General features: G+C 36.6%; 1 protein-coding gene across 3 annotated transcripts in view; it reads right to left on the reverse strand.

The window, feature by feature from the left end:
* Nucleotides 1–7,837, reverse strand: part of LOC145994951 (maternal embryonic leucine zipper kinase-like) — a 325,396-nt gene extending 317,559 nt beyond the window's left edge. The window contains exon 1 of one of the 3 annotated variants that reach the window (XM_083131477.1): nucleotides 7,764–7,837. The gene's annotated coding sequence lies outside the window, so the exon portion shown is untranslated. Of the gene's footprint in view, nucleotides 1–7,036; nucleotides 7,055–7,574; nucleotides 7,711–7,763 lie in introns of those variants that run through there. The other 2 variants (XM_083131478.1, XM_083131479.1) reach the window with 2 other exon arrangements.
* Between the last annotated feature and the right edge of the window lie 3,212 nt (nucleotides 7,838–11,049).

Raw genomic sequence — 11,049 nt, forward strand, 5'->3', positions numbered from 1 at the left:
AACTATCGGTATCACCCTATCTAAATCCATTACTAGTAGTAGACAAGCCCGATGGTAGTGTAAGACCATGCCTGGATAGTGTTACGACCTTACTTATTTTGTAACTTTGCAATGCCGTGTTAAAAAGAAAAATTGATATAGTGTTACCTCAAGTCATTGTTAATGTCCGTGATACTACATGTTGTGACGCAAATATGAACGCGCCAATCAAGGCGTTGTTGAACTAATGTATTCACCTTTCTGTAACTATCAAATGAAGACAGCTCGCTTAAGACAACGAGCATTTATTATGATGTAAATATAGATTTGCCAATCAAAGATTATCCATTTTTGATGAACTAACCTAATTGTAATTAAATAATGGCGGAACATTTAAATTTGTATATTTCCAAAATGTAAGATTTTATCAACGTTAAAGAAATAATTGTTAACTCAAATGAATATGTAAACTTTCTTTGTAAATTATTAATTGCCAAACTATGTATTTTTCAAATATCTTTCTGTTGTAATTTAGAGTAGGCTATTGTAATAAGAAATTACCTAAAGACAGGTGTTCGAGGCTGGAACTTTGGGTATAAATACGAAGGAATTTGGTCCGTAAGGAGGTCTGTTCTGGTGTCAGTCTAGGTAGAAGTGAATAGGTGCAAGCCGCTCTTCTTTAAAGACCTAGACTGGCCAAATAGGAATGGTCTAATCTAGGAAGAAGTGAATAGGTGTATGCCGCTCTTCTGTAAAACCTAGGTTAGCCGAATGGGATATAAGTTCCAATTTAGGAAGAAGTGAATAGGTGCAAGCCGCTCTTCTGTAAAAACCTAAATTGGCAATCTCGGGTGATAACTCCAAGTCTAGGAAGAAGTGAATAGGTGAATGCCGCTCTTCTGTAAAACCTAGGTTTGGGCCACCCTAGTTTGACCTTTCTAGAAAGTTCGAAATTATCTATTAACCATTAATCTCCAAGTTCCAGTTGCGAGTTACCTAACCACTGGCTGTAAACACTCAAGCAGTAAATAAACTTTGTTTGCACCTACCCTGAAGATAGGTTTCAGTGTAGACCCCTAGAGACTCCATGCTCCCGACTATAGGAGTAAAGGGTGAGGAAAGTTGCTAGGAACGTAACAATAGCTTAGAGACAATATACAAATACCATTGAAAATAGTTTTTTATATGGTAAAGTATGTTGTGATCTTCAGAAGTACCACTTAAAAGAAAAAGTTAGGTAAGGGAATTTTTAAAATCAATTTGCATCATATGGTAAGGCAAAAAAGTGTCAAGTAACCCTCATACCAGTTAAATCAATATGCCTGACATGTTGGGAGTAAAATTTTCATATGTGGAGAAAGTGGATCACTTAAATGCTAGAATGGAAATGATGTCTTTGTGCCAACCCAAGAAAAACTAAAGGAAATGCATGAAGTCTGTTCTGTTTTTGATGTATCTCCTGTTTCAAAACTGAGGAGGCTGATTGCAGAAAAACAATAAAGTGCTCTTGCTCGAAAAACTATTCACACCATACAGGAGTGCAAAGGAAACTGTAAAGGTGATTTTCACAAAGTATTAAAACTGAAGAAAAGGAAGGCAAGTGTGACAATCCTTTGCGTGGCCAGTACAATGATATAATGGAAATTATAAGAAGAATAATGTAAATTAGTGAAAACTAATGTTGAGAAGGTCAGAATCATCAGTTTGATTGCTACCACTTGGTGAAGAAAAAATACTAGGTATATGTGATGAACTGAAGGTTTCTGATAATTTACTTAGGAACTTAGTGAAAGAACAAAGAATTCTGTCTGATCTGACAAAGAGAATGAAAAGGAAACTGGAGCTGACAACACCAATTGGTCATGGGTACCTAATAAATCAAATCTTTTGCAATGGATTTTGCAGATTTTCAATTGTCATACCTTGTAATTTCAATTTCTGGTAAGTCAAGTATTAAAACCTTATGTTACTATATTTTCTGAGGCTTTATTTAACCCAAATTTAAAAAAAGAAAAACTTCATTATTCTAAGTATGGGATGTAGTTTAACCTTACTTTGCGTTACCTCATATTGACCAAAACTAGTTGAGATTTCTACTGTGAGTTAGGTTCATGCAGGGCTTCTTTTGTGCCAAATTTAAGAATTTTTCAGGACCCCCATCTGAGATATTTAACCCCGAAAACTGTCAAAATTCAATGAACGACCATGTTTGAGCCCATGCTGTAAAAAAGGGTTGCATTTCTAAGCACTGATATTTTATTTACAGACACCCTGCAGGCAGGTCTACAAATGAAAAAAAATCAAGCCTTAGACTAAGCCCCTTCATTGTAAAAATTGGGCTTAAAAATCCAATTTTATAACTATTGTTACCCCAATTTCCACCATAATTTTCGTACTTATAATGCAATTTTAAGCAAAACATACTTGAATATCATAGAAAGTATACTTCATTAGCTACAAAATGAATTTTGCTTCAGGACTCTAGCTCTAATGGTTTTTGAGATATTAAGGTTTCTGTATACTGCTACATGAGCAAAAAAAGCCATGCGTCATGTTGGAAAAATGGCTGCCCCAGGAGAACAAAAGACAATATTTTTTTTTGAACATTGGTTTTGATATCTAGAGACACATACAAACGTATGTACTAAAATTATTTTTTTTCTAAAATGGTCATGCAACCACCATTGGATCGTTTGGTATGGAATGACCCATATATTTATAAACAATCTGTAATTTAGTGCAATATTCTGCCATCTTGTTATTTATGTTATGGCTTTTCAAATTTTTGAGTTGGTGTTTTAAGTCCACTATATGCACAGTAAGGCTAATCGAGACTGGACCTACAGTTTAAAGTGGGATCCGAACCACTATGTACCTCCACCGGGTATCCAACCCGGGACCCTTTGATTACAAGGCGACGACATTAAAACTGTACCATCGGGGAGGCCTAGGGTTTTGCAAAGTAAATGTCTAAATACAAGGGCCACTATTTATATTTTGAGCCTTGGCAACACTGATTGAAGTTAGGCGCGATTTGACGTTTGCACGGAATCGTCTGGCATTATTGACCATAACGTACTTCAAATGTTTTGTCAATAGCTTCATTTGTGTTGTTTATGTTGCCTTGGAGATTGCACGACAACAATAAAATGGAATTAACTCGTGAACATTTTCGTGCGATGATTTTTTTACGATTTTCGACGTGGATTATCAAGACAAGAGTGCATCGATCAACTTACTTCCACATTTGGCGATGAACCCCCATCTTTTGCCACTGTGAAACGCCGGTATAACGAATTTAATCGTGGCCGCCATTCGCTCACCGACGAGATTCGCAAAGGTCGTCCAAAATCAGTTAGTTGTTGTTCAAGAAAACATTGATGCTGTGCAAAACCTAATACTGCAAGATCGTCATGTGACATACTGTGAGATTGAGGCAACCATAGGCATTAGTTCCACCAGCATATATAAAATATTACATGATCATTTAGCTGTGAGAAAGGTATGTTGTCGTTGGATCCCACACAATTTGACAAAAACTCAAAAAGACGCTCGCGTCAATTGGTGCAAACAAATGCTCAATAAATACAATCGTGGTGCTTCAAAAGACGTATATAAGATTGTAACAGGTGACGAATCATGGATATATGCATATGAGCCGGAACGTAAACAGCAGTCGACTGTATGGGTGTTTCAAGATGAACCCAATCCAACAAAAGTTGTTCGCGCTCAAAGCACATCGAAACAAATGGTCGCCTGTTTTTTCCGGAAAACTGGTCATGTGGCAACTGTGCCTTTAGAGGAACGTAGAACGGTCAACTCTGAATGGTACACAACAATTTGTTTGCCAGAGGTCTTCGGTCAAATACGGAAAACAAACAAAGGCCGTCGGATCATTCTTCATCAAGACAATGCCAGCTGTCACACATCTCGTCTAACAACTGACTTTATGAACAGTCAAAAAATCGAATTGATGGGTCATCCGCCATACAGTCCTGATTTGGCACCCAATGACTTCTTCTTGTTATCGAATGTCAAGAATAAATTGCATGGACAACGATTTTCGTCAGCGGAAGACGCCGTTGATGCGTTCAAAAACCATATTATGGAGGTGTCTCAAGAAGATTGGAAAAACTGCTTTGACAAATGGTTCGAACGAATGCAAAAGTGTATTGACCATAAAGGAGAATACTTCGAAAAACAATAAAGCAGTTTTCAATGCCAAATTCCTGTTTTTTCATTGTTAGGCTCAAAATATAAATAGTGACCCTCGTAGGTAGTTCCTTTTCAAAGCCAAAATCCAAAACAATCACCCGGTTATGTATATTAATTAAGGACGTGAATGAACCATTCATCGAACATTCAAGAAGCACTTGCAATTTTACATCAGATCAGTAGGCCTATTCGTAAATATTGTGTAGTACTTTATCAGTGTCCACCAATAAGAAAACAAATTAAATAATAAAATGATATATTTATGCACTTAATTAAGGAGTAAGTTTTTGGGGGGAATTTTCACACTTTTTCACAGCACACAAAATAACAAAATAAATTTCAAACACAGTCACAAACTTTGGAAGATGGCTCATCATGTGGTATTCAAAGGCATTGCTAATTGATTTACAGAAGTGATAGAACATTTTGTCTATAGCTTTCATAATGGTTGGGGTGGTTATGAAAACCTTGTGGCTGTTTAGCAGCCTGTAAGATAGAGAAGTCAGATGAAATTTTCAAGATTCGCTACAAGCTTCAAATCTCCCAAGTGATTCAAGTATCGTACTGTCAAGCATTTCAGTGATTTGGAAAAGTGAAAGACGTACTATAAGGACTGTGCAACTGGAAAAATTAGCGTACGGAAGCATCAGTGATTGTCTGTGAACTGACCAGTTCCAAAATGTCCATGTCTAGTATGTTGCAAAGCGACCTAGGACTGAAAGCTTACAAACAACATACAGACCACTTTCTAGTCTCAGAAAGCAATAAAGGCAAGGTACCTACTGAATCATTAAGCATAAATTGGCACAGAAGAATTATCATAGAGGTAGCTTTCAACTTGCAGAATGACAGGTTGTAAGCCACAAGAAGTTAGTAGGGGCCACATTCTGTTTCAATCATGGTGTGGTGGGAAATGGTGCACTATGATAGCATAACTGAGCTCCTTTTCTGCAAGAAAGGGGTAAAAACATCAGCCCGAGTGTACCAGGAGACAATGGTTAAGGATCTAAGCAATATTATGTCATTGCCAGGAGTAGTGTTTTCAGCAGAATTGTGCACCAGTTCATATGCCTCAAACAACCCAGCAGTGGCTTGAGACAAATGTGCTCAACTCTATTTCCCCTTTAGATGGATCATCAGGCCTCAGCTCTGGACTAGAAATTGTGGTCTGTACTTCAAGACATGATTTGCAAGATATAATGCAGTATTGTCACTTTGAACCACTATCTTGGGAAGGCAGTGGAAGATTTCCCCTCGATACAGGTGTAATGCAATTGATGAGTGGCCTCAGATACTTAGGTCCTCTGTGCAGGTCAAAGGCAGTCATTTTGTGCTTTGTGTACACAATATTTCCACGTAACACATATCCACAGGATATAATATCTTAAAAGTATATTCTGTTATTTCATTCATCGCTTGAAATATTTACATGGTAACACTGGGTGTGTATATGTAGAATACTTTCAGCAAACAGAAGAAGATTATACAGGGTGTCTACCAAAATAACATTCAAAATTTGGTAAATTTCTCGTATCGGACAAACAGATTTCTTCAAAATTTACAGGAGAAATTACTTACCGAATGCAGTTTCTTTATACTTGTGGAAGTTCGGGGAAGTGTTTCCTCGTATCGTTCATTGAATTTTGCAGTAAATCATCTATTTTTCGATATAAATGTCTGACCGATGCACGAAAGCTGTTGCTTGCAATTCCATCCATGTACTTGGATAATGCGAGCATCTGATGACATAATCCCCGGTAAGTGTTTCCAAACACACACTTTTTTCACTATATTGCCCAACCTAAAGCAACCTAACCTTACCGTGATGGTGCGTGGGGCTATCGTGGATGGTTATATGATCCACAATGGTTTTTGGGGCTATGCAGGAATGGTTTTTGGGGCTACTCGTGGATGGTCATACTATCCTGAATGGTTTTTGGGGAATTTTTCTGTTAAGAAGGTTCAAACACTGCTTTGCCATTTGAAACACAATGCTAGTCAAGATTTGCCCGCCATTTTGCATGTTCAGGAAGCGAGAAAAGAACGAACAATAATTACTCGATATTCGACAATAGATACTAATTTTGTTAAAAAAAAGTGAAATCCCTTGTTAAACAATCTTTCGCAATGCAGAATAAGTAAGTACGAATGTCAACAATTACAGAATAAACTAGTTACAGCCAATTCCAGGCTTTGACAGTTTTACCTACTCCTGCCCCAAAGGACGGTTACAATGAAAACTGAAGGTGAAAGAAGAAATTTAGACTTTACTAATGCATGTAAAAATTATTCATAAGAAGTAAATGGAACAAATCTTTCAATACAATTTTATATTTCCAAATATTCAATTTTATCAAATCACTGTGCAGGTATATAACAATGTAAGTTCACTACTGCAAAAAATAGCAAAAGTTCTTGACCTAAAGCATAATTTCTTGACTTTTTCTTGACTGGTAAACACCCTCTTATAATATAAATTAATCTGTGATGCAAAATAAACACATATCTGAAGCCTACATCTTCAAAATAGTTCATACAAACCAAGTTAGTGAAGTTGGAATTATTAGTACAAGAACAAGCATATTTTAGTCCTTCAGATGTGAGTCATCGGGACTCAATGATAATTAAATGATTTTACCTGAGTTTCTACTTTTCTTCAAACTTCCTGAGAATTCCAGGTGTATATAAAACAGGATGTGACAATTTCAACGATACTCTACCGATGTTTGCGAATAGGTGCATATGTGGATCAATAAAATTGCTCCAAAAATGCATAATTCGTGGTTTTGCACAGTAAATTTCTAAAAACATTGATATTTCTACGAAAACAATATGCAGTCACCTGATGGATACACACTGCCAAGGCCACAAAGTCCTGTCTTTGTTCCTTCAAATCTTACAGAATTCTATTTTCGGCGAGCGGTCTGACATTGTTTTTCAAATGGTTCAATTTCAGCAAAAGATTATACATTACTTTGATTTCCTGCTCTTGTTCGCATAAAATGTAGAAATTTTAAGGATTTGGAAAATCGAATAAATAAAGATTGTTGCAAATTTTTACCGATTTTCTTCCCCTTTGCATAAATTACGTTACCTTTCTTTAACTAAACAATAATGATTGAAAAATTGTTTTACAATAGTCTTCTATAGCTATGTCAAGTCACGAGAAATGCGTCAGAAATTGAAAATAATAAAACATCAAGTTCACAGTTCAAAAACGAAACGGCGATCTGACATTGTAGCAGTTATGTGATTGTGTGTTAAACGTCCATTGAAATTAAGGGTTGATATATTCTTTGGAATATACATTAAAGTTTGCAACTTGAATTTCACATTAATATTGAAGTGCCATTCACAGAATTAAAATATCACGAACTTACTTTACTAATTTGACTATAGGATAAAAGTACGATTCAAGATTCGAAAACTTAACATCAGTTCACAACAATTCGCTCCTACGTTATGAATTATTCCTTAAAACATATCTGAAATATCCATTTAAGTTTGGAACTTGAACTTCACACTAATATTAATATACTATTCACAGCATCAAAAAATCACAAACTTACAATTAAAAACGTTATCACACATGAAGTCAAATTTCTAATTTTCTATTTAGCCCGCGTCTACCGACCAATAGCAATTATTAGCAGAAACATGTAGAGAATATTGATTTTATACAACACGATTGCCATATTGCAGTAATTATATTTTCCCAATTGGTTACGTTAAGATTAAATGCCATATTTTAAATATATATGTAAACTCATTTTTATAACAATTTGTTTTGACTTTTATATAACATAAGTTCTTCTGAACATTTTCCGTCCCGTCCCGTCCAGAAATATCTACCCCACACACAATCACTAAAAAAAATTAATAAGCTCATATATATATATATATATATATATATATCAGAGATGGTATAAAAATAATTATCTATGGAAGTGTTTTAAAATGAAATTACCAGTGAAGAAAAACGGTGATTTAAAGAAAAAAAATCTAAAACGAGGAACATGAATCTCCTGCCTTGTGCGTAACACAAGAAGAAACATCGCAAAGTGATTCCGGACGTCAGGTGTTGGATTGTGTACTAGAGTTTTATTTTTCTATGTTATTCGAATATAAATAGTATCCTGAGAGATATTTCATACCGAGGCGACAAACCACAAGTGTCGCTTGGAAGCGAGCAGTCCGTAATCAATGCAGCCTTTCGAACCGTATGGACACAAGCTCTGACTGCACCGTTTCCTGAAGGAGATTTTACACCAAAGCGACACGGGTCCTTCGGTTCAAGGCAACTTTCATACCGAAGCTACACATGTTGCTTGAAAACGAGCCAATCAAGAGCAACATTTCACATCGTAGCGGTATGACGGGAAGCACAGGCCAGCGTTCCGTTGGTGAAATCCTCAAGCGATAAGTGTCGCTTGCCGCTTGTCGCTTTGGTGCGTAATCTCCCTAAAGCAATACACTTATTGCATCGCACATGAGCGAACAACAAACCACGGCAACATGTTGCAAGCTATTGAGGAAATGGCCCAGTTTGAACGACGCAGAAGCGACACGTGTAGCTTATCGTGTCGCCTAGATCTGTTGTTGTAATTTGCGGTTTATCGTGTAGCCTATCTGTTGTTCGCACAATTAGCAGCGAACGATTAGACTGAAGGCACCATGTCGCTTGTCACTTAGTTGGGAACTCTCCCTGTAGCGCGTCGCTTGCCATATGAGCACCCTACCTTTAAGTAGCTTTCCGACCGAAAACAAGTAGCACGCGAATACGCCATATCAACGTATCGTTTGCTGTTTGGACCCTCATGTGCAATGAATGCTATTTTACAGTCTGGAAGTGTGTGTCGACAGTGTGAACATCCCGTAGTTTCCTTACACTCATGTCGATGGCACTAAGAAAGTTTTGTGGGGTCCCCCCTTGTCGTTTCTTGCAATCATCATTATCATCATCGCCGCGATTAGTTTAAAGCGGAAGAAAAGAGCAGTAAATATCAAAAATACAAATGCTTCAGTGTGTATATCTTTAAAAGAAATGATGATGATAATAATAATGAACCTAATTCATACACAAAAATTTAGTTGCCAAGAGCATTCCACGCGTATTTGTTCTCCCGTATTATTAACGAAAGTATGACGATAACAGGATGTGGTCGACTGTCTAGAATGTTCGTTAATATCTTCGCGACCACTGTACCAAATATCATAGCAATTATCACATTCATAGAAATGCTTCATGTAAAAGAATCAGACGTTGAAGCGAAAACTGCATTTACTTCTATTATAACCAGACGAATACCAAGCACCGGGATCAACACCAGCGCCTCTAGCGGAATCCTTTCTGAGTGGAACCTGCCAGAGAGACCAAAACCGTCCGTTTTCCACACTACATTATTCAAGGCACTGTATTCCCTTTTTGAAGGAAAATTTGGAGCTAATTTTTAGTGAAAAGGGAAATTCGATTAAAAACAACAAATTTTCAGGGAAATTTTAAGACAGATTCAACATTAATTATATTAAACATTATAAGAGATTCCAGTTTTGAAAGTGAGAACTTTTTTTTAAAAAAAATGACGTATGCTTTGTTTTGAGAGGAAGGGTGAGATTTGGGTTGGTCCACAAAACTCCACATCCGGCTACCGTTTGGGGCCGGAGGTTATTGACCATTCAAGCTTATGTCCCGGCTTTGGGAGTGGGTGTCTGAGGGCATTTGTTTATGTAAAGCTTTCTGTGGTTCTCTGAATTTTGCCTCAACACTGCACGTGCAAACCATAAAGTTATCTTGGTCGCAAACTATCTTTATTTCAGTCTTCTCTTCATTATACTCTGGGTTATTCGTGTGCGAGTGCGATTGTTTGGTGGAAGGTTGTGTCCGTCTTGGACGATGGAAGAACAAAGGAGAGCAAATGAAACGATCTGCAGCTCCAGAATATATTACAAAACGTCTTGGAGAATTATTGGAAGATGAAAAACACCGCGGAAACAAGTTAAATATTTCCGAGCGGAGTGGCAAGAAGTGACCAATAATACCTCTCGGACTCAATGGATTAAATTTTATTAAAAAAAAAAAACTTGCTGTGTTTTAGAAGTTTTCACCTAATATGTGAAATTTACCAGAATGGAACATTTACTCAGGTATATACTATACATTTTTGTAAAAAAATAAAACGTGTATACATATGCACCGAATTTAAAAATTTTGATGGGGAGGCAAAAATATGATTTTCCACACAAACTTTTCATATCTAAAGAAAGTGACGTTTCATCTGCGCCTTACTAGGATCAATGCTAGAATAGCCTTACTAGTATATTTTGAATTTTCTTCTGATGGTGTGATGAAGACAAGGGGTATTGGCCTCCCTAATTGCAATCTCTGTTTGTGTGTTTTGCTTTTTACTTAAGAAATCTTCAGTTTCCAACTTTAAAGTAGTTTTAGCTTTCATCTCAAAACGAAAAAATGCTTTGGTTTAGCAATAAAATCTAAATATTCCAAAAAAAAAAACCCTTTAAAATTATTTATTTATTGGTTTTTATTGTTTATTGATTTGGTTTATTTTACTTCACTGTTCTGCCACTTTCGGCAAATTGCAACGACGAGTGATGATATGATGAAGTTTATGAACACTCACAAACAGCCAGGCCCAGGCTGGGATTCGAACCCGGGACCACTGGCGTCGTAGCATTTAAAAGTTAAATTTCTTTGCATTTTATACATGCATACGAACATAGGTCAACGTGTATTATTAATTCTTTAGATGAAGGAAAAAAATGGGCGAAAAGGGGAAATTTTACCCCTTGCAAAGGGAAATTGTGCTTACAGATTGTGGCAACACTGTGTGTGGGGGG

Source organism: Lepisma saccharinum, chromosome 11 (assembly GCF_977018435.1).
Source record: "Lepisma saccharinum chromosome 11, izLepSacc3.1, whole genome shotgun sequence".
In the NCBI taxonomy this organism is placed as follows: Eukaryota; Metazoa; Arthropoda; class Insecta; order Zygentoma; family Lepismatidae; genus Lepisma; species Lepisma saccharinum.